The 23,794-nt window shown below is 37.2% G+C and overlaps 1 pseudogene across 1 annotated transcript; it reads left to right on the forward strand.

Moving 5' to 3' along the window:
* The first annotated feature begins 18,925 nt into the window (after nt 1–18,925).
* On the forward strand, nt 18,926–19,799 carry LOC108309652 (annotated as a pseudogene). Its single transcript, XR_001827442.2, has one exon. The product of XR_001827442.2 is annotated as a 60S ribosomal protein L6-like (transcript).
* Nucleotides 19,800–23,794: the final 3,995 nt, after the last annotated feature.

The raw sequence follows: 23,794 nt of genomic DNA on the forward strand, positions 1-23,794 counted from the left end.
TAGCATGTTGGGCTGCTGACAATTTTTTATTTTTTTTGAGATGGAGTTTTGCTCTTGTTACCCAGGCTGGAGTGCAGTGGCATGATCTTGGCTCACTGTAATCTCTGCCTCCTAGGTTCAAGTGATTCTCTTGCTTCAGCCTTCCAAGTAGCTGGGATTATAGGCACACCATACTATGCCCAGCTAATTTTTGTGTTAATTTTTATTATTAATTTTGTATTTAACCGTGTTGGCCAGGCTGGTCTTGAACTCTTGATTTCAGGTGATTTATATTAAATTTATATTATTATAAATAAATTTACTATTAAAAATTTATATTTATTATAATATTTACATATAATAAATTTATTATATAATGGTCATGCCTGGCGGACAAATATTTATTTATTTATTTATTATTTTTGAGACAGAGTCTTGCTCCAGGCTGAAGTGCAGTGATGTGATCCTGGCTCACTGCAGCCTCAACCTCTTGGGCTCAATCCATCCTTCTGCCTCCACCTCCTGAGTAAGCTGGACAATTGTCATGTGCCACTGTGCCTGGCTAATTTACTTTTTGTAGAGACAGGGTCTCACTATGTTCCCCAGGTTGACCTCAAGCTTAGCCTGAGCCTCCTGCCTCAGCCTCCCAAAGTCTTGAGATTACAGGTGTGACCCACCACACTCAGCCCACAATATTTATAAAGAAACTCTAATCCCTCTTCTAAAACATGCTATATCATTGTTGGGTAAGGCATAAAGCCAAAATAACGTCAAAAGGGGGCACCCTGTGATTATTTCCCATGGGAACATGGTGCTTGGAAATGTTACAGCTTCCGATTTTCCAGGATATGGTGTTCTGTCATCATTTTTTTTCTTAAACGTGCCTTTCATATGGTTAATAGCACAGTGCATTTCCACAGAGTTAGGGGTGGATGCTGGAGTGATGGAGATTGCTAACATCATTTGGTGTACCCATAGTGATGCTCCATTGACCACAGTTTCTTCTTAGTAGTTGAAGGAATTGCAATCATCTCGCCTTGCAGAGCTGAGAACATGTCATGCTGGTAGTGTTAAGGAATGCATTGGTCCACCCATCATCTTTGTTTTTGCAGACAGCATATTTTCAATATAACTGACAGTCCAAAATATTTCAGCAAGTAACACATGTAAACTTTTCTAACACCTTATGTTACATACTGTGACCAAAATACATTGAAGAAGCACGGTACAAATTTTGAGAAGGTGGCTGTAATGTGGTACCTCTCCTGTCATTTAAATCAACATTGCAGCCAATGTATATTAACTTTAGGTTGATGGTGATTAACCCAGCATCGTCCGTGTGCCAGGTGTTTTATCCTGGCTTTTATTAGTTACTGCTTATCAACATCCCTTGGTAGCACTACTATTCCCATCTTGATTTATTTTGAAAGCCTTGAATATGAGAAACAGCCTTTCCAATCTGCTTTCTCTTACAAAGTCAGCAGGCTTGGGGAGCAATATTTAAAGAACAAAAAAGCTTCGATGCAGACAGTAAATACTTCCTTCACTCCAAGAAATATCATAGCCAGGATCCTTATTTTTCTGTTAGCGTCAACTGTGGCATTAATGTAGCATCCCACCTCCTTGTCAGCGTTCAGAGATCAATTGAACAACAGAGTAGGTGGAATGGGCTGTGATTTATGTGTATCAATAAGCTCCCAGGCCCCACCCTTGCTTAGTCAAAACCCTATAATTAGTAACTGATGTGGTTTTGCTGCGTCCCCACCCAAATCTCATCTTGAATTGTAGCTCCCATAATCCCCACATGTTGTAGGAGGGAGCTAGTGGGAGGTAATTGAATCATTACCTAGTGGGGGTTGGTTTTTCCCATGTTGTTCTCTTGATAGTGAATAAACCCCACAAGATCTGATGGTTTTTATAAAGAGCAGTTTCCCTGCACACACTCTCTTGCCTGCCACCATCTAAGATATACCTTTGTTCCTTCTTTGTTTTCTGCCATGATTGTGAGGCCTCCCAGCCATGTGGAACTGTGAGTCCATTAAACCTCTTTTTCTTTCTATATTACCCAGTCTTGGGTATTTCTTCATAACAGTATGAAAATGGACTAATATAGTAACCATCTCTGGTGACACCATTATTATAGCCTTTGCAAGTATAAGCTATTCTTTAAACCAAAGAAAGAAATGAAGAAAGGAAGAGAGGAAGACCTAAAGAAAACAATTCTGGCTTAGTTTAGTGACCTCATGCATTGAGGACAGGCAAATGTTTTTATTGTAAAGCTATCTAAGACCTAGGAATTGGGAATACGGCATGGTTAATAATAGTTAACACTAGGGAGGCAACTGACAACTTTGGCATTTAGGGGCTCACAGAAAGAAGCAAGCTCAAAATCATAATGTATTAGCTTAAAAGATTTGGGTTTTAACCTCTCACTGATTCAGTCCAACTTAGTGGCAATATTCAGAACCACCACCATCTTTGACATTCATGGAACAATAAAAAGTAAACAAACCTCCAGAAGGTAACAAGCCTGGGAGACATTAACCCAGGGACCCCATGGTTTCTCACTTTCCCATTCTTCCATGAAGTCACCATTTCACATAGCTGGGAGTCTGTGAACCATGCCAATATATCTGTCTTTTTAACATGGTTCATTTTTAAGTACATCATTGGTTTGGAGAGATGAGAATGAGAAGATGAGTTAACTTTCATTGGGAGGCACTATATGGTTTAGATTTTCACTGCATCTTTGTCATAGGTGAGCAATATGCCCTTCATTTCACAGACTCTGTGGGCTGTCCGTCAGGACATGAGTAAAGATCTTCCTTTGGAGAGAAACCACTTTGTGACATTAACTGTGTCTTGATGGAGAACACAGAATATGAGTTATGAGTTTTGGCCTGTGAGCTGTGAAAGATGACTCAGAAAATATAGCCTTGGAGAACTAACTGAGAAGACTCCTCTGGCAGCACTAAGCCATAAACAGGCTCAGCTCATTTCTATTTTTGGTTCCTCCTCAGATGTCCAGAATGACACAAGCCAGCCGTCAAGCCCATTTCTAGTTGCTCCTGTTGCAATGTGTTGACATATCTTGTCTTCTTTGTGAAAACATGTGGGATCATTTAGATGAGAGTAGAGATAGGAAAGGAAAAGGACTAGTTTGGGGCAACCTCTATGATAATGACCAGAAAGGCAAGCAAATTGAATGGAGTGGAGCAGGAAGGTAGCTGAGAAAGGGTATCAGTAGAAGGAAAGAATTTGGTGAAACTTGACAGTATTTCTGAAGAACTCTAGTAGTAAACGCTTGATGAATATAGAAAAAGGAGACCAAGGTAGAAGGTCCCCACAGTACAATAGAGATGGTAAAAAAAAGGGAAAAGAGCAGAAAAGATGAAGTGTTTAAGATTAAGCTAATAGTTTTATATCAATGCTATACTCATGTTGTTTTCCCATTATTTGCACATCTTTCTAGGAATAGGAAAAAAAAAAGGTACATATCTAAGAAGGATTAAAAAATGTCACAAAAAAAAGAACAAAGAGATGAGAAATAATAAAGTCAGAGATGAGAAAGAATAAAGTCAGAGAAAAAAAATTTTTTTTTCTTGACAACAAGGTTATTCATAAAATGGAAAAATGCCCTCTTAAATGCTATCTTACAGAAATAATGATTGTGGGATTTATATATTTAGACCCACAGGCTGTTAGAGCTGGAAAGTGCACTAAAAATCATTTAGTCAACTTCTCATTTTACAGTTAGGACAAAAGGCTTGGATTGTGATTCTCAAGGTCACAAAACCAATTAACAGCCACTCAGGAACTTAAGTACAGGTATTCTGTACTTAGTCCTAGACTAAGAACCATAGCAATTTTTTTCCTTTCTCAGTAAATGTGATGATTAAAAATAAAGGTTGTGTAGTTTATTGCCTTGCTTGGGGGAAATCAACATATTAAAAGCAAACATATGACTAAAACAAGAGTCTCTTGATTTTTGGCTCAGAGAATAAATTTACTTGACATGACACCATCAGTGGTTTTATAGATTGGGTCCCCTGAAATAACATAAAGATTAGTGAGCAGAAAGCTTATTAGGGAATTCTCTTGGAAACAGTACGTATAGAATGGAAGAGAAGGAAGCAGAATTGAGAAGAGGGGGAAAGTGGGCTGTGATGCAGTCTAACCAAAGTCATAGATATTCCCTGAGGAAAGTTTGAGACTGGATGGCTCTTGGGGATTGTTATGACTTGGGGCAAAGGGTTCCATCCTTTATAACCCCAAGATATCAGTCTTTGTTTGCTGTACCCAGAGAGAAGCCATGACCTTGAGCAAGGATGTGCTTTTCAGCCAAGACACTTAACAAAGAGGGCTGACAGCTAAGGGCTGACAGCTGTCAGCACATCCAGAAGCTGGTGAAATAAGACTTTCATTCTTAAAGGGATATTTTGGCAGAATACCGGTGAATATTCCAGTCTCCTGCTTATACCACTCAGATACGTATCTTCATATATATACTGAAAATCTTCATATATATACTGAAAATCAATCTTCCAGGATCCTAGCAGGTTTCTTTTGCTGGCAGAATCCTGTAAGAATAAGGTTGATGGGATAAACTAGTACCCCAGCCGAAACAGCTAGTTGCAAGGCCTAAAATTATATTTATCATCTCCCTTCTTTACTATCCTCTGTAGATTTTCCTCATCATCTGCTGGTCTTGGTGGCTTTCCCAGTGGCATGGTGGCTTTCCCAAGTGGCATGGCTGTGACCATCCTGAGCCTCTGATCACCATGACCTCTTCAAGCTATAGCTGCACTTGTCCATTTATCATCAGACTTAGATAAATAGACCACATGGGTGCCAAACATATTTCTTTCTGCCCCCCCATTATATATAAGGATCCCTGCTTTCTTTCAGGGTTAGTTGATACCACCAAGATGGTGACCCTTTTTATTTTAAGGTGGTCACTTTCTATGAGGAACCTGAAGTGCCTAGGTGTCAGCCAAAGCTTATATGACAACTAGAATTTTCCCATGTTCCCTGGTGGAAGCATTTTTTCTTTGGGAAACAGAGAACTTCAAGCTATGCAGCTCCAAGAGTTGCAGGTATGAGAAGCACAAATTACCCACATGGGTCACTGGGAGTGGTGGTAAGTGGGACCACTCTTGCTTCCATATATCAGTTCAAGCACCTGGGATACAACACCATATAACAATAATTGATTTAGAGGGTACAGTGCATTTGGGAGGTTAGAGCCCCACATTGACAATGTCATCTTCAAGCTGGCACTTCAGCTGTGCCTTTGACAGGCCATTCCATTGCTCTCTCAGGCCAGCAGATTTTGGTTTGTGTGATATGTGGATATAATCTGTGATCCAATGGTCAGGTACCAGATAGCTACTCTCTAACCTCCTTTCTTTAATGTGAATCCCTTGATCTGATGCTCTATCATGTAGGATCCCACACTGGTAAATCATACCTCTGTAAGTCTTCAAGTAGTGGTGCTGACTGAAGGGCTAGCAGAGAAGCCAAATCTGTACCGAGAACATGTGTCTATTCCTACAAAAATGAATTACTGCCTCTTCCAGGACAAAAGGTCCAATCACCAAGGGACTGTTTGGTCTCCTGTAGAGATGGTGCAATTCCAGAGAATTTGTATCATTTTCTATTTATAGCAGATTGCATATTTGATTGAACCAGTCACTTACCAGCCTCGGTAAGTGGAGGGCTATCCTGTTGAGCTCATGCAAAACTTCTACTCCTGAAAATATAGCTATTTTACCTTTATGTCTGTTGTGCTAGCACTAGGGAGGCCAATGAGAAAGACTGGCTGAAGTGAAGTGGCCAACTCATATTGTCTAGCTTGGTATTTCATGCCTCTTCCATGGTAGGTGCTTTCTGGTAGATGTTAACATTTGGTACAAAAATCTTTGTATTTCACTCCCATTACTATAGGTCCATGCAAATCCCTGTACCCCAGACCTTATATTTCTGACCTTTCAATTTTTTTTTCCTACCCTTAACCTCCCAGTCAAGCTGTTTGCCACTGCTCATGAACCCATGCATATTCTAACCACAGGACTCTTCCTTTTCTCCATAAAGAGCTCACCACATGCACTGCCATAGCTCTACCTATTGAGAGGATTTCTCCTAGTCACTGTTGTTAAGGGCCAACTCAAAGTCAGGCTATAATATAGGCTTCATCCATTTCTGACTTGCACACACATACCAAGCCAGCCCATCTTTAATCCAAATGATTTTTGTTTTCAAAATTGATACATAATAATTATATGTATTTATGGGGCACTTGTGATATTTTCATTCATGCATGCAATGTGTAATGATTAAATCAGGATAATTAGAATATCCATAACCTTAAACATTTATCTTTTTTTGTGTTGGAAACATTCCAAAATTTCTCTTCTAACTATTCTCAAATATCCAATAAATTATTTTTAGGTATCCTACTATCCTATTGAACACTAGAACCTGTCCTTCTAACTGTATATTTTTACCCATTTATCAATCACTTTTTATGTCCCCTTTCCCAATTTTTTCCAGCGTCTGGTCTGTCATTTTTCTCCCTACCTTCATGAGATCAACATTTTTAATTCCCATGTATGTGTGAGAGCATTTGGTATTTGCCTTGCTGTACCTGGCTTATTTCATTTAACATAATGTCCTCCAGGTCAATTCGTGATGCTGCAAATGATAGAATTTTATTATTTTTATGATATTTATATACCATTGTATATGTTCCGTTTTTTACTGATCATTTTATTATAAATCTTTATTTTAAATTTAGCACATTGTGCTTTAACATTACATACAAGTAAAACCATATATTCAGCTCATTGTTGTTTCTATATAGACATGTAAATACATTACATTTTGCCGCTAAGTTGCTTTAGTAAGTCTGAAAGGAAGAGAAACATTGAATGAAAAGAGATGGCTTAACTCACATGTGGCAGACTTGTAAAACCATTCAATGAATATGGTGTGCATGTGTGTGTATGTGTGTATATGCTATATATATATGTGTGTGTGTAAATGTTTTTTTTTTTTTTTTTTTTTTTTTTTTTGTGTGTGTGTGTGTGTATAGCATTTTCTTTGTCCATTCATCTGTTGATGGACCTTCATGTTGATTCTATATCTTGGCTATTGTGAATAGTGCTGCAGTAAACACAAAGTGCAGATATCTCTTCAATACACTGATTTCCTTTCTTTTGGGGGCATATATATGTATATTAAGTAAATTGGTGAATCATATGGTAGATACAATTTTAGCTTTTTGAGGAACCTCCATGTTGTTCTCCATAGTGGCTATACTAACATACATTCTCACCCATAGTGCACTGGTGTTCCCCTTTCTCCACATCTTCATCAGTATCTGTATCTTTTTGTCCTTTTGCTAATAGTCATTTTAATTGTAGTGAGATATCTAATTGTGTCTTGATTTGCATTTCTCTGGTGATTATTGATCTTGAGCACCTTTTCATATACCTTTTGGACATTTGTATGTCTTCTGTTGAGAATGTCTATTCGGATTATTTGCCCACTTTTTAATCTAATTATTACTATTTGCTGTTGGGTTGTTTGAGTTACTTGTATATTCTGGATGTTAGTCCCTTGTCACATGGATAGTTTGCAAACATTTTGTATTATTCTCCAGGTTATATTTTCACTTTGTTGATTGTTTCCTCTGCTATGCAGAAGCTCTTTAGCTTGATGTAATCCCATTTGTCTATTTTTACTTTTGTTGCCTATGCTTTTGAGATCTTACTAAAAAAAATAACCCTTGTCCAAACCAATGTCCTGAAGCACCACATTTGGATTTTTATCCTCTTCTGTTTATTGGATAGAAGGGATCCCCCCTATTTTGGTAGGCATGAGATGATGGTCAAGAACTATAGCATTAATAGCTATGACTTCAGGATCTAAGCTACCTGCTTGTGTTGTGTGCTCCTGTTAATGCTTAATCTTGAATGTACTACTTTCATCTCAGGATGTATAGGTCCTGGACCCATCTTGTTTTCTGATAACACCTAGCTCATAATGAGCAGTTCAGGCTTCATGGTTGCTTGGTGTCCATAATCAGGCACTGCACTTTTACCAGGACCCAGTAGCAAAACAGGACCTGTTTTTCAAAATTGTATCTGCTGTAGATGGCACAGCTTTACTCCACAACCCTAGACATCTGCATTGTGATTCTTCCATTGGGCTTTCAATAAACACCACATGACCCTTTTCCCACCATAGATTAATGCTATGTCATACTGACAGTTTATATTAATCAAGGGAAGGACCACTTGCACCACAGTCTGAATTTCTGTAAATACTTTTATTGCTTTGGTCTTTACTTAAAGTTAGCAGCCTTTTATGCTACCTGGCATATAATTTGGTGCTATACTCCTGGCAGTGGAATATACTGCCTCTAGAACATGGAAACACCTATTAGGCAAGGTGCTCTCTTCATGATAGAAAGTACAAATTGCAATAATTTGTCTTTTCTTTGGAAGGGATATCCCAAAATACTCAAGACCATGGGACTTCTGAAAATGTTGCTAATATGTCAGGGCCTGAATCTCTATATAGTTTATTTCCTATCCTCTAGTGTGCATATATTTTACCTAGGCCTGCAATGTAGTTGCCTCTTTTTTTCTTGTTGGTTCAATTGCCATGGCATCTTAAATATGGAGGACTAATGAAGTTTTCTGTGATATCCTAGTCATCAAGATCTCTTAGACTATATAGTGACAGAACAGAAGAGTTAACATGGCCCTTGGACAAGATTGCAAATGTATACTATTGTCCATTTCAAGTGAATGAACGTTCTTTCTGATTGCTTTTGGTGTGGTTAGAAAATAAAGTATTTGATAGATGAATGGTCACATACCAGGTGCCTGAGGTCATTGTCATATATGCCAGCAAAGGTGCCATATTTGAGCTAGTAGTGCTTGATTGAGTTTGTGGTATCCATTGTTATTCTCCAGGATAAATTTTTTTTTTTTTTTTTTTTGTGAGGGATGCATGGTTGAATTAAGTGGAGATACGAGGGGACTCACCCTCCTGCATCCATTAGGTCTTTAATGGTAGCCATTAAATTTCTGCCAAATTCCAGGAAGAACTGGGATATGACAGATTATTAAAGAGTACCCTGGAAAAAAATAGCCATAAAAGTGAAAAAAGGAAGCAAGATTGGGCAGAAAAAAAAGCTGGGCGGGAATGCAATCTCAGTGAATACCATAACTGACCTATAGAAAGCTCTTGGTGTGGACTGGCCCTGTAGAGTTGTCCTGAGCTAGGTGAGGGGACTGGGCCTTGCTAGTCTTGTATTTACCAATTCCTAGATGCAAGACGTTCAGGGAAAGGGCATTACCTTAGGAAAGGCAGTTCTCTTCAGCCAAGGCACTTCCAAAAGAGGTTGATAGCTGAGGACTCTGCTGGAAGCACTTCCAGCCCGATGTAGCTGGGAGAAAAGCTCTTGCATTCTTGAAGATGAATCTGGACAATGTATCCACTACCAAATGAAATATGGGATCTCTTATATAATGTGATAGGACTCTCAAAATTAGAATCATACATTTTATTTTTTTTCGAAGTAGAGGCTTTTAGGAGCTTTTAGTATATTTGAAATGAAGGATAACAAGAAAGTGGGTGGGGAAGAGAAAAAGAAATGGCCTGCCATACTCTAATTACGGAAGAGTACCTCTAACCGTTAGCATATTGAACACACACAAAACTCAGAGAAGAAGGGTATTTGTAGACTGATAAATGAGTCTGGAATAAACTACTTACCAGAAATTGCCTAAATGTAGCTCAGGCTAGTGTAAACTAGTTGCCCCAGGCTGGCTTCCTTGTTTTACTGAAAAATAAGTGGCACTTCATATTACAGAACTAATTGCAATTGGAGTGTATTCCAATATATTCTTGAGAGCCCCAGGTATACCTGTGAACTAGAATTCATCCATAATCAGTAATTATGCTCTTCTATTTAAATATTTGATCTTGGGCAAGATTTTATGCAATTAAAGGTATGAGTTTGGTGTATATTTTTACACTTAATGTCTTATGTTATTTAAAATATGAGAAAATGAATTTAATCAGAAATTTCAAAAATGATACCTTATCTGAGAGGCCTTCTCTGATGTCATTTAAATAGAACTTCCTTATTATTCTCTATCTCCTTACTCGTTTGTCTTTGATTTTGAAACTATCTAATATATAATATACAGTGTATTTTTAATGGAATGACTATGTCTCCCATCTCTGTTGGAGTTTGTTTCATGAGAGCATGGAATTTATCTACTTTGTTTATTGCAATGCTGCTAACATCTAGAAAAGTACCTGGTACGTAGTAGGCACTCAATAGATGGTGCCTAAAAGGATGGATCAAGTGATATACAAGTCATATTATATTTGGTTAATGCATTTCTCCACTTCTGAGAAACATATGATTGTTAAAGTTAAGGTAAATTAATTAGGTTAAGAATGAATGGGCTGGACACAGTGGCTCACGCCTGTAATCCCAGACTTTGGGAGGCTCAGGCAGTCAGATCACCTGAAGTCAGGAGTTTGAGACCCATTTGGCCAACATGGCAAAGCCCTGCCTCAACTAAAAATACAAAAATTAGCTGGGCATGGTGTTGCATACCTGTAGTCCCAGCTGCTCAGGAGGCTAAGGCAGGAAAAGGACTTGAACCCAGGAGGTGGAGGTTGCAGTGAGCAGAGACTGTGCCACTGCACTCCAGCCTGGGCAACAGAGCAAGATTCTGTCTCAAAAAAGAAAAAAAAAAAAAAGAATTAATGGATGCTTTTGGTGAATTCAGGGCTAAAAATTATTGTGACTTTTCCTCCATGAGAGTTTCTGAAATTTTTGGTCATAAGAGTTAAATATGGTTAATACTTCATTAAGTAATCTTTAACTTTAGCAACCAAGACATTGCACGTCATCAGTTGTTCTGACTTTGTGGCACCTGACAGCCACTATGCTTCTGTGGCATTGATGATGTTGATGGTGATGATAGTGATAATTATGATGATGATAATGGTAATGGTGGTGCTGGTAGTAGCAGGTTAATATTCACTTAGTGGTTTTTCACTAAGTATCGTGCTAAATTTTGCATTCATTAACTTATGCAATGCTCACTAAGACACTATGAATTCGGTTTGCCATTTTAATGATAAGAAAACAGAGACCCAGAGAATGTAATATTGAAAGCCTGGCTGGTTTTGGAGCCAGCATTTGAAGCGGGGTAAGACTTATACCAAAACCTGCAGATCTTAACTATTGTGATATTATGAGCAGTGGCAAACAGAGAGAAGGGAGAGAGAGGCTATATAATTTGGAGTAAAATAAATCCCACACTCCCTTTCAAAACTGTGAGTGGGGAATAGGGGGAATGTTTGAGAGTAGTCCAGAAACATCATTTGAAAGCAGGTAACTATAAGGCAGAAATACAAATGGCAATGTCAGAGCATAATACAAAGATTTATGGTAGCAGAGGTGAAGGAGACCCAGTCTTCTGGGGAGGACAGTATAGGATTGGAGAGGAGGTTCTATTTCAGTGAGACTGAGGAGGGGAGGAAAGACCTACCAGAAAGAAGTACCAACAATGCAAACATATTATCAGAAGTATGGTGTGTAATGTAAGCAATGCAGTAAAAAAGTAATGTGTACTATATATAGCAAATATAAAATATACTGCAGTATCCTAGGAGAGTTAAACAACTTTTACTCTCCTAGGATACTGCAGTATATTTTATATTTGCTATATATAGTACATAGTAGTATATATAATATGTGTATATGTATATGTTACTACTGAATATACATGCTACTCTCCAAATAGTATACTGTAGTACACTGGAAAAAGTAATACAACTTATGAGCCTAAAACAACATTTCTTTCAAAGGATTTGTCAATCAAAAGTAGTGAAACAATAGTAGTACTTAATTCCTCTCAACAACCCACATTCCTTATTTCGGTATGTCATTTACCTACATAGATTCACCAACTATTTACACTTTCCACATTTGTTTTATCATATATATATGATATATATATCATATATATATATATCATATATATATGATATATATATCATATATATATATATCATATATATATGATATATATAATTATTATTCTAGCTAAATCACTAAAACGTTTGAGAGTAGGTTTCAGACTTAAAGACTCTTTACTACAGAATACTTCACTGTGTATTTTCCAAGAACAAGGACATTCTTTTACCTAGCCACCACATAACTATTAAATTCATATAATTTAGCATTGATAAAATATCATCTTTGAACATACAATCCATATTCAGGTTTTACCAGTTATCCCAATAACATTCTTTATAACAATTTCTCTTAGTCCTGGATCCGAGCCAGTATCGCACATTGCATTGAATTCGTATCACTTTAACCTTCTCTAATTTAGAAGATTTCCCCAGCTGCTTTTGCTTTTAAGCATTAACATTTTGAATTGTATAGGCCAGTTGTTTCATAAAATGAATTTCAATTTCGATTCGCTTGTTTCCTCATGTAAATTCAGATTGTTTGTTTTTGTTAGGAAATATGTATATGATTTATGTCCTCTGTGACATCAAAGGTGTCACAGATATTGGTGATGTTAACTTTGCTCACTAGATTAAGGTGTTAGGATTCTCCACTGCAAACATGCCATTTTCTTTTTAAAACCAAATAAACGATGGGGCACTACATTGAAAGTATGTAAGTATCCCAAGAAGTCTTCATGCAATGATTTCAGCATCCATTAATGATTTTTGTCTGAATCTATTATGACTATATGATTGAAAGTTTTTGTACTTTTCATTCAATCCTTTCCTATATTTTAGTTGGCATTTCTCTCATTGTTTTGTGAGCAATTTCTTACTTTTTGGCATAGTAGAATATTCCAGGTTCCACTTGTAATTTCTTTCTCCAACCATAGAATCAGTCAATTCTTTAAATAGCCCTGCTTCTTTTATTGGGTAACAGTATCTTGAAACCAAGACTTGGGTGTTGGGTGTGCTCTTTGCTACTAGGGTGTCATTGCACACATGATATTCCTTCATTAGCCATGAGGCATACATTCCAAGGTCCTCAGTAGATGCCTGAAACCACAGATAGTACTGAACCCGATATAATAGATTGGAACATGTTCCTGTTTATGTCTTCCACCAACAAACTTAATGTCTTTTCCATCTTAATTAGGCACTAATCATGTACTGCACCCATTACTTTTGCAGTCTGAGGTGCAACAGCAAAGTGGGCATAAATTTCTTTTTCCTTTTTCACAATTTCATAGGTAGAAGATTCATATCGCACTGTAAATCTTGACAACCTCAGCATAACATTTCTTTCTTTCCTTATTAAGTTGAGAACTTTCATGTTTTCACTGAAAGGAACCACTTAATGGCTTCTCTTTGGCAGATCCAAATTATCAGCATCACTACTCTTGTACTTTGAGGCTATTATTAAGTGAAATAAGAGTGACTTTAAGAGAAGCATAGTGCTAATGCAACAGCTGATCTGATAACTGAGATGGTTCATAAGTGACTCATGGGCAAAGAGTGTACTGGGCAAAAGGAGGATTCACAACCTGGGCAGGATGCAGCAGGATGGCGTGAGATTTCATCATGCTACTTAGAGTGACATGCAGTTTAAGACTTATGAGTTGTTTATTTCTGGAATTTTGCACTGAATATTCTTGTACTGTAGTTGGCTATGGGTAACTTGGCTATGGGTAACTGAAGCCACAAAAAGTGAAACTCCACATAACAGGAGAATTCTGAATATACGTAATATGATTTGGCTTTGTGTCCTCACCCAAATCTCACCTTGAATTTTAATAATCCCCATGTGTTCTGGGAGGGACCTGGAGGGAAGTGATTGAATCATGGGGTTGGGTTTTTCCCATGCTGTTCTCATGATAGTGAATAAGTCTCATGAGATCTGATTGTTGTATAAGGGAACTTGCCCTGATATGTCTTCTTGCTTGCTGCCAGGTAAGACATCCTTTTGTTCCTCCATCGTCTTCTGCTATAATTGTGAGGCTTCCCCAGCCATATGGAACTGTGAGTCCATTAAACCTCTTTTCTTTATAAATTATCTTGCCTCAGGCATGTCTTTACTAACAGCATGAGAACAGACTAATACATTTGAATGCTGCGTAATGGGACATTTGTTATTGAACAGCAAGCAAGTGAACCTTTTGGGTACATCATTTTGGGAGTAGCCATCAGTTATAAAGAGCTAACATCTAGTTGAAATAATAGTTTTAAGAATTATTGTTGTAACTACGACAATAAAAGACTGCCTCATCTTTAAAAATCTTCTTGAAATTAACAATCAAGTCTCATGATCAATTGGTTGGTAACACAGATTCTATAATCATGGATTTCTGAGCTTGTGTTCTTTATCCTTTTGATTTGATAAGAATCCTGTAACTCTGCGATGGCACCAAAATTAACATTACCATAACACTAGAAATACGTGAAGATATATAGAAGTAATTTTAAAAACTTAAACATGTATTATTAATCTTCTAGAACAAGCTTAAGTCTGGATATAGCAATATATTCTCAAAACATTGTATTTTTGTATATTTTGTCTACTAATGAAGGTGTTTGAGACATTCAAAGGAATCATTAAATTCATTCTAAATCAGTAAGTCTTTTCTAAACTGTTTAATTAGTTAAGTTTTAATTAGTTAAAACTAATTAAACAGATTTAATTAGTTAAGTTTATAATAAGTGTTAAAATATCAAAGAAAAATTCACTGGAAATTTTACTGGCAATAATTTAATAAATAGAACATTCAAAAAATACAGCAAAGGATGATGTTTTCCATGCACAGAAACCCCTTGATATTAAAAAGCTGAGGGGTGGATGGACGGGCTCTGAGGTAGGATCTGGGCAGAGCATCACTGTATCCACAAAAATTGTCATTTTATTTGACCTTCCCCTTGTAAAGTCAAATAAAATATTAGAATATATAGATTCATAGACTATCAGCTCTGAGAGGGACCTTAAATAACACATACTTTATTATTGGATGCTTAGCACAGACAAATTCTAACACTCACTAAGTGTCACTTCATCAAAATACCAAAACATAGGTTAAGCTACTTCACTATGTTTCAGCTGCTCACACTCTTTCTTCGCCGTTTCATATTGAAGATTAAGGGGTTGTGTTTTGTTTAGTGTATGTTGTGCTGTAAGTGTGCTACTAAATTCCGTACCAGACACTGCCTCTGAGAAGCTTCAGAAGAAGTAATGAATTATAAAGAATGTGAATACATAGTAACTAGGGGTTACAGGTGGGAACATCACTGTCACTACCTAGGATAGTTGAAATTCCTAGAGGCAGGGAATTGAAGCAGAGACCAAACAAGATCCCTATCAGCTCTTTAGCTCTGGACTGAATTGAGAAAGTATTATTGTTTTTAATTGGTTCCCATTTGGCCTTATTAAGAATTTAAGTGTGCTTTTACTCTAACTTTTTATCCTCTTGACATTTCTTTCCTTGATTTTATAGGTCTTTTGTCTCCCTTTATTATAATTTTCTTCTTATATTATGCTATGTTTCCTTCTGGAAAAAGAAGTCTGTCTCTGCCATTATATTTTCAACAGAAAAATATTCCTAAGAATAGAAATTGCCTTTATTAGCTGAGTTGGAGAAAGAATTATATGAGGCAATTATTTTCCACTTCTCTGAGATCTTGGCCACGGATTTTTAACAATAATTGCTTGCAAGCATATTTGCCTTTATATTGTATTTAATTTGAGAGGAAAGATAGTTCTTTACATCTTTGTTTCCCCAATACCTGGTATAGGTCCTGACACATAGGAAACTCTCAATAAATGTTTTTTAAATGAATTAATAATTGGTAACATGTTATAATTGTATATTCAAATATTTATGTCTTTTACTAGACTGAATTTAAAGAATGGGATAAAATCTTATTAACCTTTGTACTACTGCTAGTGTCTGCATTAACAGTTTATGTAGGTACTCAATACATTGCAATGAATGAACGAATGAAAAAAGAAGTGAGATGGACTAGGAGGAACTTTGCATCTTTACTTTAGGGTTGTGGACATTCCCCCTGTAAAATTACTTTTCTTCCATGCCTGTCATTGATGCAGGCAATTCCATGGTATGCTTATGCACTGCCTCCTGCTAAAAGAGCCTCTTGATGAAGTAAATCCAGAATTTAGTAAATACTTTTTCCCAGAACGAGAGCACTGGCTACCTGAAGTGAAAGGAAATGATTATGGTAGGCAAAGAACACTGAAAGGAGAAAGCTTTGCTACTCTCATAATGTTTCCCTGGGTCAGCCCCAGGTACTATGGAAAGACGTCGGGACAGTCTAGTCTAGTGTGTAAGTACTAAAAGCCGAAAGAAAACCATATGCAGCAGAATTTCCATAAGACTAAAGAGGAAAGCAAATAAAACAAGGCAAATGTACAAATGGAAAGCTTCAATAATTCATTAAAGAAACAATCAAAAATAGTTTTTTTTAAGTGCCTGCTGTGTCCAAGGATTTGTGATAGGTACTGTAGATAACAGCAATTAATAGCAAATGTTTTCTCTATGCTAAAGGGTTTAGCAGCTTGTAGGGGAGGTTGATATTGAATGAATACCCTTTTTGTTCTTCATATCACTATTTCAACTGCAAATATATAATGAAAAATTATATATTGAAAAATTATATATATATATAATATAATGAAAAATTATATGTTTACAGTTGAAATGGTGATATGAACAACAAAAATTCTGGTTCCCTGTTGCATATAACAATGTGACTACCTTAATCTGAAAGGTGAGCGACAACACTCCTGAGGAGGGATCTCATAACTCTAGAGGGACAAAAAAGGCATAGCAATGCAGAGAGAGAAGAAAAGGTATTCTAGATACAAGTCAGAGTACATGCAAAGGCCCCAAGACAGAACAAACTTGAGCTTTCTTAGAACTAAAAGATTGTTATGGTTGGAGCTTAGTGAGAAGGGAAAGAATGGAGCAAATTGCAGTTGGAGAGCAAAACAAAAGCATGAGATAAATTATGTAATGCCTGAAGGCCAAGGAGCTAGGACCTTACTTTAATAGGAAGACACTGACTAATTTATTGAATTTATGGAGGTATGTCACCCAATTTATGTTTTTGTAAAGAATGAATGTGGAAATGGCAAACTAGGAAGCTCCACACTCTCCAACTCCCTCAGAAATGTCAAGTAAACAACAACATACCAATCAAAGTAGCTTTGTGAGAACTCTAGAAAACCATTAAGTATCTACAGCAATCTAACAAGTGCCCAACCAAGAAAAGTCCACAGTCAAAATAGTAGGAATTTTATGTTTTTTTTTTCGTAAGATTTTACCTACTGTTTCCCTGATGTGGCAAGGGAGAAAAGCCATCCAATGACTGATTATTCTTTCAGGATGAAAAATAAAAAGAGTAAACCTTGTTTGCAACATTCTGGTTTGTATAGGGGGCTGCCCAAGGGACTTGTTTCTATCTTGCCTGACTTGGAACATTGACAGAAATAATGGCAAGTTTTGGATGTCAAGTTGAAGGTTGCTAAAAACAGTGTTAGTCACAATGGCGTGAGAGGGCTTCGGAATAACTGCAGACCCATTGGTGCCTAGGACAATAGATTAGAGGCAGAGGAAAACAGTAGAACATCTAAGGCCCTGTGAAAGAGCAGAGGTTAGACTCTTATGGATTGTAAAAGCAAGGGAATTGGATAAAAAGCACATGCATAGGACCAGGAAACGTGAATTCCAAGAAAAGGCCTGAGGAAAGTTTAAGCTTTTACACTGGGTCAATTTGTGAAAGTCTTCCCCTGCATGGAGCCAGTTTCCAAAGACTATCTGTGGTGGCTATTTTATTCAAACACTGAATTTTCAACAGAAGATTGTAAGGCATATAAAGAAACAGAGAAACATGGCCTCTTCAAATTAGCCAAGTAAATATCCCAAAACTGACCTGAAAGAAAGGCTTCAGACTTACTTGACAAAGATTCAAAAACAACTGTCTTAAATATGCTCAAAGAGATAAAAGAAGTACAAGGGCAGCAAACTAAAGAAAGTCAGGAAAATAATATATGAAACAATGAAGATTTTAAAAATCATATACAAATTATGAAAAAGAACCAAACATAAATTCTTGACCTGAAAGTACAATAACTAAATTTAAAAATTCATGAGGACTTCAACAGCAGACTTGACTAGATAGAAAAAAGAATCAGCAGACATGAAGCTAGATCATTTGAAATTATGAAGTCTGAGGACCATAAAAGAAAAGTATGAATAAAAATAAACAGAGCCTAAGAGACTTATGGAATAACAGTAAGTGGACCAATATCATATTACTTGAGTCCTCGAAGGAGAAGAGAGAGAGAGAGGGGAAGAAAGTTTATTTGAAAAAATAATAGCTGAAAAAGAATCTCAAATTTGAGGAAAAACATGGAAATATCTTTCAAGAGGCTCAATACATTCTAGACCAAACCCAAAGGGACCCACATTAAGACACATTAAAATGAAACTGGAAAGTGAGAGACAAAGAATCTTGAAAGCAACAAGAGATAAGCAACTTTTCATGTACACAGGATCCTAAATAAGACTATAGGAAGATTTCTCCCCAGAAAACTTACAGGCCTTAAAGTGGTGGAACGAAATATTTAGAGTGCTGGAAAAAAAATCCTGTCCACTGAAAATTTGGTAGTTGGCAATACTCCTTCAAGAATGAGAACAAATTAAGACATTTCCAGATAAACAATAACGGAAAGGGTGAAATGCCATTATGTCTGCCTACAAGAAATGCTAAACAAAGCTCTTCAATTTGGAATGAAAGGACACTAGACAGAAGCTCAAAACCAAAGAAAATATAAAGTTCCCCAGTAAAGGTGAACACATCGACAATTTAAAAACTGTTCCTGCTCTTTCCCATCTTGCAAGATGGTGGGTGAAAAAGTTGAGAAGCCGGATACTAAAGAGAAGAAACCTGAAGCCAAGAAGGCTGATGATGGTGGCAAGGTGAAAAAGGGTAACCTCAAGGCTAAAAAGCCCAAGAAGGGGAAGCCCCATTGTAGCCAGAATGGGGGAATTGGCAAGTATTCCTGATCTGCTATGTATTCCAGAAAGGCCATGTATAAGAGGAAGTACTCAGCCGCTAAAGCCAAGGTTGAAAAGAAAAAGAAGGAGAAGCTTCTTGCAACTGTTACAAAACCAGTTGGTAGTGACAAAAACGGTGGTACCCGGGTGGTTAAACTTCACAAAATGCCCAGATATTATCCTACTGAAGATGTGCATCAAAAGCTGTTGAGCCATGGCAAAGAAACACTTCAGCCAGCATGTGAGAAAACTGTAACCCAGCATTACCCCGGGACCATTGTGATCATGTTCACTGGACGCCACAGGGGCGAGAGGGTGGTTTTCCTGAAGCAGCTGGCTAGTGGCTTGTTATTTGTGACTGGACCTCTGGTCCTCAACCAAGATCCTCTATGAAGAACACACCAGAAATCTGTCATTGTCACCTCAACCAAAATTGACATGAGCAATGTAAAAATCCCAAAACATCTTACTGATGCTTACTTCAAGAAGAAGCAGCTGTGGCAGCCTAGACACCAGGAAGGTGAGATCTTCAACACAGAAAAAGAGAAATGTGAGATTACAGAGCAGTGCAAGATTGATCAGAAAGCTGGGGACTCACAAATTTTACCAAAAATCAAAACTATTCCTCAGCTCCAGGGCTACCTGTGATTTGTGTTTGCCCTGATGAATGGAGTTTATCTTCACAAATTGGTGTTCTAAATGTCTTAAGAACCTAATTAAATAACTGATTGCCTTTAAAAAAATTATTGTAATTATGATCTGTAACTCCATCTTTTATTGTATTATAGGATTTGAAAGACAAAATAAAAAATTATAAATCTATGTTAATGAAGACACAATATATAAAGGTTTACTTTGTAACATCAACAAACAACATAAAAAGGGGGATAGGCAGAGCACTAAAGGAGTATCTTTTTTTTGGTATTTGGTTAAAGTTGTCCTTATTTTAAAATAGATTATTAAAGCTTTAGGACATTATATTTTCTATATCTATAGATTATAGATATAGAAAATATCTATAGATTATACACAAAACGAAATGAGAAGAAAATCAAGACATGTCATTATAAAAATGCAATCAAACACAAAAGAAATCAATAAGGGAGGAAAAGAAGGCTAACAAAGCCACCAGACATACAAATAGCAAATAACAAAATGGTAATAGTCAATACTTTCATATCAGTAATTACTTTCAAATCATGTAAATGGATTAAATTCCCCATTCAAAAGACATAGATTGATAGATTGGCAAGATGGATAAAAAAGTAAACTACCCAACTCTATACTATGTACAAAAGCATATAGTTAGAAGTGAAAGATAAAAAGAAATATTCTGAGCAAACAGTGGCCATAAAGGAGCAGAGGTGGCTATACTAATATTATACAAAATAGACTTTAAATCAGAAACTGTTACGAGAGACAAAGAAGGACATCATAGAATGATAAAAAGGTCAATTCATCATAAAGATATAATAATCATAAACATATATGAATCAAATATCAGAACTCCTAAATACAGAAATAAAAAATGGACAGAATTGAAGGGAGAAATTGACAGTGCTACAATATTAATAATACATACTTTAAAAAATGAATAGAAAATCCAGACAGATCAATAAGGAAATAGAAAACTTGAACAGCACTATAGACAAATTTGACCCAATAGATACAGAACACTACACCCAACAGCAGTAGAATACATGTTTTCTTAAGTATGCATGGAACATTCTCTAGAATAAACCACATTAAAATACAAAACAAGACTTAATAAGTTTTAAAAGATTAAGATCACAGAAAGTGTCTTTTTTATTACAATGAAACGAAACTAGAAATCAATAGCAGAAGGAAAACTGGAAATTCTACAAATATTTGAATTAGACAACACAATATTCAACAATGAATGGGTCAAAAGAGAAGTCACAAAGGAAATTGTAAAATATCTTGAGGCAAATGAAAATAAAAATACCATGTATCCAAATTTGTACGATGTAAGAAAAACAGTGTTAAGATAGTTTATAGTTATAAATGCTTACATTAAAAAAATGCAAATAAATAACCTGAATTCACATCTTAAGAAAACAAGGGGAAGAAGCTAAGATGGTTGACTAGATGTAGCCAGGAAACACCTATCCCACAAAGAGAACTCAAAATATTGAGTAAATAATCAGACTTCAAACAGGTCTTTTGAGAGAAAACACTTAAAAGTCAATGGACACAGAGTTACTGAGGTTGAAGAGGGAGGAAACTGGGAAGGCTGCACAGAGTCATCTAGTAGTAGGACTTGCTTCTGAGTCCTGAAGAGTTCTGAAGGAAGTGGTGAATGAAGGAACTATGGGGCACCACACACCTGCCTTGGATCTCTGGGATCCTAGCTACAAGAGAGTCCACGACCCCAACAGACATTTGAATTGGCAGGGAAAAATGCCTGAAGAGTAGGCAGAGGTAGAGTTCAAACCTGCATGGAGCCCAAAAGGTTTTGCAATGCCATTTTTTCTGCTGGCCCCGTGCTCCTTTGAAAGGGTACATACAGCACAGCCGCTACTAACCCACCTGAGTGTTTTGCCAGCTTCTTGGGAGCAGCTCATATCCCCAGCACTGCTGGTGCTTGACCCCAGGGAGCCAGAAGATAAAACTGCAGGCTGGTCCCAACCCCTCAGGGTCCAATCATACCCCCTCAGTGTATTGAGCTGAAATCTGTGGCCAGAGCTCAAGCAGGAAGGAGCCCTACTCTCAAAACACAGAGAAGAATGAGGCACAGGTTCTGGTGCCAATATGGGAGCAAGATGCCCCTCCCTCTGCAAATGGTCTGGGAAGGGTGTAGTCTGTTGGTTAGCCACAGCTTCTGTCTGAGGAAGCCCTGCAGCCTGGAATACCTGGAAGAACCCAGTGATCTGGGTATAGAAGATTTTGGACAAATTTAGCTGGTCAGGCCTGCTCCTGGGGCAGACACTGGAGGGAGACCTGTTAGGGAGATGGTGAGCTGGGTGGACTCCACAGCTATTTGCTGGGCTAAAAAATCCCAAGGCATGGGCACCACACCAACTGCACATCTGTGGCACCACAGCCCTGCCCAGGAATCCTCCACTCTTGACCCACTTCATCACCAGACCTCCACCGGATATATTCAACAACCTGATGTGACTCTTCCAAATTCAGAGGACTAGTAGGTTCACAGATAGTTGTAACTCTCCTCATGACCTAACATTTGGCATGGGCCACCCCTAGTAGAGGGCTGAGTGTAGCCTACAAGGGCCCCTCTTGGGGCTAAGGAGAGGTAGATGTGGTGCCAGTGATTGAAGGGGACTTCTTCAAGATCTGGCAACAAACTTATTGAGAGGGTCATCTTTTGCCTCATCTCTCCTCCTCAGAGCATGGCTGCATAACCACTGAGCCCATAGCTCAGTAACAGCCTATCTGCTGGGCCTTATTCTTAAGTGCTAGCTACTGTATCACAGCTTAAATTATACTACCAAACAAAAATAAATTTCTTCAGTGTGGAAAGCCTGTGAAACCCAAAGCAGGAAACTAGCCACAACTAGACAACTCACACAGAACTTTGGCCCTCTGAAAGCATCTAGAACTGAGACCAATAGATTATGCACTAGAAATACCACAGTCAAATCCTCAAGGGAAAAAATGTAAAACCAAAAGGCCCGATTCACACAACAGAAACTACAAAAAGAAAAAGAAACATCAGCACCCCCCTACTTCAGATAAAAAGTAATCAGGGTAAGAACTCCAGCAATTCAGAAAGTGTTTTCTTACTTCTGAAGGGTGGCAATAGCTCCCCAGAAATGGATCTTAACCAGAACGAAATGAAATGGCAGACATAGAATTCAAAATCTGGATGGAAGGAAGCTCAGTGATATTCAAGAGAAAGTTGAAATCCAATTCAAGAAATCCAGAAAATGATCCAAAAAGATGACATGGCCATTTTAAGAAAGAATCAAAATGAACTTCTGGAATTAAAAAATTCACTACAGGAATTTCAAAATGCAATTTGAAGCATTAACAACAGACTAGAGCAAGGTGAAGAAAGAATTTCAGAGCTTGAGGACCAATCCTTTGCATCAACCAAGTCAGACAAAAATAAATTAAAAAAAGAATTTAAAAAAATGAATAAAGTCTTTAAGAAATACGGAATAATGTAAAGAGACTAAACAAAACTGTGAGTCATTGACATTTCTAAGAGAGAAGGAAGGAGAATAAGGAATGTGAAAAATACATTTGGGAATACAGTCAATGAAAATTTCCCCATCTCTATAGAGAGGTTGATATGCAAATCTGAGAAATACAGAGAAATTGCAATAGATATTATGCAAAATGACCATCTCCAAGGCTCATCATCATTCTTTTCAAAGTCATTATTTTTTTCAAAGAAATCCAAGAGACACGGAGAAACTGCATTAGATATTTTACGAGATGACCATCTCCAAGGCATATAATCATCATTCTTTCCAAAGTCAACACAAAAGAAAGAAAGCTTAAAGGCAGCTAAAAAGTAGGGACAAATCACTTACAAAAGAAACCCATCTGGCTAAGAGCAGACTTCTCAGGAGAAAACTTACAAACCAGGAGAGGGTGGGGACCCATTTTTAGTGTTCTTAATATAAAAGAAATTCCAACCTAGAATTTTATACATCACCAAACTAAGCTTCATAAGCAAAGAAGAAATCAAATCTCTTCCAGACAAT

Source organism: Cebus imitator, unplaced genomic scaffold (assembly GCF_001604975.1).
Source record: "Cebus imitator isolate Cc_AM_T3 unplaced genomic scaffold, Cebus_imitator-1.0 Scaffold5, whole genome shotgun sequence".
NCBI classification, from domain to species: Eukaryota; Metazoa; Chordata; class Mammalia; order Primates; family Cebidae; genus Cebus; species Cebus imitator.